This window comes from Nematolebias whitei, chromosome 5 (assembly GCF_014905685.2).
Source record: "Nematolebias whitei isolate Nwh7 chromosome 5, NemWhi1, whole genome shotgun sequence".
NCBI lineage: Eukaryota > Metazoa > Chordata > Actinopteri > Cyprinodontiformes > Rivulidae > Nematolebias > Nematolebias whitei.
Genome location: NC_056502.1, coordinates 32060060 through 32064182, shown reverse-complemented (window position 1 = coordinate 32064182; position 4123 = coordinate 32060060).

Sequence of the window (4123 nt, the reverse complement as noted above, 5' to 3'; positions counted from 1 at the left end):
GGTGCTGTTTAGAAAGAGGATAGCCTAACGTAGGGCCTCTGTAACACACAGACAGCTTGTCTGAACATCGTATAATGGCAGGAACAGCAACGTATGCCTCCAGTGCTCTCACTAGGCACAATAACCCAGACCCCTCGCCAGGTGTAGGCTGAAAATGTGCCAGCCTCAACCACCGTACGGCCATTGATGCCAGCGTGATTAGATGATATTGCCGCTACATAAACTGTAAGCATCAAAGGAGAGCGACCCTTACCAAGGAGAGACTGGAGAAACTCCAGAATGGTGGGTACTGTAAGGGAGACTGGATCCTCATTGTGATCAGAACACCATTGGGAAAACAGAAGCCACCTGTTTTCGTACTGCTGATGAGTAGAGGGTGCCCCGGCGCCCAGGATGGTGCGTCTGACGGGGCTCGAAACTCTAGTCAGCTGCTGTCCTAGCCTTGCAGTGGTCACACCCACAGCCAAAGATGTTGAGGATTGGGGTGCCATATCAGTCCCCCCAACTGAGACAGCAAGTCCCTCCTGGTCAGAAGACACCATGGGACGCCTTGGCGTAGACTCCCTAGCAGTGGGAACCATGGTCATGCTGGCCAATACGGAGCCACCAGCAGCATCCTATGGCCCTCCTTGAGGACTTCCTGAAGGGTCGACCGAATTAGAGAAAGGAGTGGGAAGGCATATAGAAGGACCCTTGGCCAAGGATGGACCAATGCGTCCTGACCCAGCGCACCCGACGCCACGGTAGGGGAGTATCATAGGGGACACTGAGTTGACTCCTCTGTCGCAAACAGGTCTACCTCTGCCTGACCAAAACTTTCCCAGATCATCAGCACTATGTCGCTGTGGAGGGACCACTTTCCCAGAGCAGACCCCTGGCGAGAGAGAAAGTCTGCGGCCTGACTGTGTTACCCTGGTAAGTATGCCGCCCGTAGGGTGGACAGGCGAGGAGAGGCCCATTCCAAGGGCTCTCTGGACACTCTCATAAGTTGTGCTGACCTTGTGCCACCCCTGGTGGTTTATGTGGTAGACAACAAAGGTGTTGTCTGACAGAACGAGAACATGCTCCCCTTCCAGGTGGGGCAGGAAGTACCTGAGTGCCAAATGCAGTGCGCGCAGCTCCAGCACCTTTATATGGTTGGAGCTGTCTTTTGACCCCAGCGGTCCTGAACTGCTCTGCATTGTCACACAGCGCCCCATCTTATGGAGCTGGCATCCATCGTGACCACTTCCCTGCGACACACTACCACTCCCATGGGGACACCCCTGGACAAAAAATCTCCATCCCTCCACAGAGTCACGGCATGAAGACATGACCACGTCACTGTGAGCTTGTGATACCTGCGCAGCCTGGCATCCAGGTGAAGCTGTTGAGCCAGATGTGTACAGCTCTCTGAATGAAGCCTGTCCCTCTGGATACAGTTACCTGCAGAAAGCCCGCTGCACTGGCCGTGGTGGTGGTCTGGCTGTAATTTACCGCAGTAATTTAAAATTATCACATTTAGCTTCTCGGGACTTCTTGTCTTTTGAATGTTTGGCCTTCAACCTCAAAGCCCCCCTCCTGATGAATGTTATATTGATTTATCGGCCTCCCAAACCACATGTTTCATTTAACTCAGAGATGCATGACCTCCTCACTTTTTTCTGCGCATCTCCTGTGAAAAATATTATTCTTGGAGATTTAAATATCCACATTGATAATTCCTCTTCCCCTCTGGCAGCAGAGTTTAAGTCCCTTTTGGATTCTCTCAATCTCACTCAGTATGTTGACGCCCCTACGCACAACAGGGGGCACACTCTGGATTTGGTGATTACAGACACTGTACCTATCAATAACTTATCTGTATATGACCTGGGTGTCTCAGACCACAGTGTCATCTCCCTGGAAGTGCCTTCAACTTCATCTGCTCCTAATCCTAAACGACTTATCCAGTTCCGTGACTTTAAAAACATTTCCCCTGAGGTTCTGTCCTCTGATCTCCACTCCCTGACTGCTGTCAATCACTCATCTGCAAATGACTCTGTGGATTACTACAACCAATCTCTCCAGGAGCTTCTGGACCTCCATGCTCCCTTTAAAGCAAGGCTGGTGTCTTTTTCCCGTTCAGCCCCTTGGTACACTGCTGAGCTGCGCAAGATGAAAGCAGCTGGCCGTGCTATTGAGAGACGTGTAAAATCATCTGGTCTCTCTGTACATCAGCAGGCATATAAAGAACATCAGAAAGCCTACGCCTTTTCTCTTAAAGAAGCACGGTCCAAATATTATTCCAACATCATCAACAACTGCCCTGGAAACTCTAAACAACTCTTCTCCACAATAAATCATCTCCTTAATCCCATTAAACAATCTCATGAGGACTCTGTTCAAAAATGCAACCTGTTCCTTTCATTTTTTAAAAACAAAGTTAACTCCATTAGATCTCAGCTCCATAGCCTCCCTGATCTTCATCTGCCATCTACCCGTCTGCATTCTGGGTCCCTGAGCTGCTTTGATGAGGTTGTTCAGAGTGAAGTGGAGACCATCATCAAGAAAATGAAGCCTTCATCCTGCGCCCTGGATCCCTTCCCCTCGTCTCTCATTAAATCCAATCACTCTGCAATAAGCCCATTAATCACACATATAATAAATAAGTCACTGCAATCTGGTCAAGTTCCACTGCCTCTTAAAACTGCCATCATTAGGCCTCTTCTGAAAAAATCTAATTTGGATCCAGACATTCTTTCTAATTACCGCCCAATTTCTCACCTCCCATTTCTGTCAAAGTGCTGGAAAAAGCAGTTGCTGCTCAGCTGCAGATCCACCTACAACAACACTCCCTGTATGAGAAGTTTCAGTCTGGCTTCCGTGCAGCTCACAGTACTGAGACCGCACTGCTGAGAGTCACCAATGATGTCCTCATGGCTGCTGACACTGGTTCTCCCTCCCTCCTTGTTCTCCTTGACCTCACTGCAGCTTTCGACACTGTGGACCATAGTATCCTCCTCCACCGTCTCCATGTGGAGGTCGGTCTCTGTGACACTGTCCTGGACTGGTTTAAATCTTTCCTCTCCAATAGGCTGGAATGTGTTAGTCTTGGCAATGCCAAGTCCCAGACTGTCTGTGTCTCCTGTGGTGTCCCTCAAGGGTCAGTTTTAGGGCCCCTGCTATTTTCCCTTTACATGTTGCCTTTAGGTCAAATTATTAATCAGTACAACATTTCTTTTCACTGTTATGCCGACGATACACAACTTTACATCAGGACCGGAGCATCATCTTCACCACTGTCATCTCCATCTTCACTCGTTGCCCTCTCTACCTGCCTGGAGGAGATAAGGGCATGGATGAATCAGGACTTTCTTCAGTTAAACTGCTCCAAAACAGAGGCCATACTGATTGGCACCCCTCACCAGGTTCAAACTTCAACTATAACGACTATTTCATTTTCCGGACAAGACATCCCCCTCTCCACCACCTCTGTTACAAATCTTGGAATAAAAATGGACTCTCATCTTACATTTGAAAATCACATTAAGCATCTGTTTAAAACCTGTTTCTTCCATCTTCGAAATATCTCCAAACTGCGCCCATCTCTCACTTTTGCTGATGCAGAGAAACTCGTCCATGCTTTTGTCTCCTCCAGGCTCGACTACTGCAACTCCCTGTTTACTGGAATACCCGGCAAAAACCTTCAGAAGCTTCAATATATTCAAAACAGTGCAGCCAGGATTTTATTGAGAGCTCGTAAATTTGAACATATTACACCCATTCTCCATAACCTCCATTGGCTTCCTGTCACCTACAGAATTCAGTACAAAATTGCTCTCATTACCCATCAGTGTTTATATGGAAATTCACCAGATTATCTGAAGGACCTTCTTGCTCCATATTCATCCACCCGGTCCCTACGATCACAGAACAGTCATCTCCTCCACCTGCCACGAACTAAATTAAGAACCATGGGAGATCGGGCATTCTGTGTGGCTGCCCCCCGCCTCTGGAACTCCCTCCCTGAATATCTGAGAGCTCCACAATCATTGACTGACTTTAAAAAAGGCTTAAAGACTTTTCTTTTTAAGCAAGCCTATTCTGTCTCCACATGATTGTATCATTGATTTTAGTTGATTTTATCACAGATTTTAGTTGA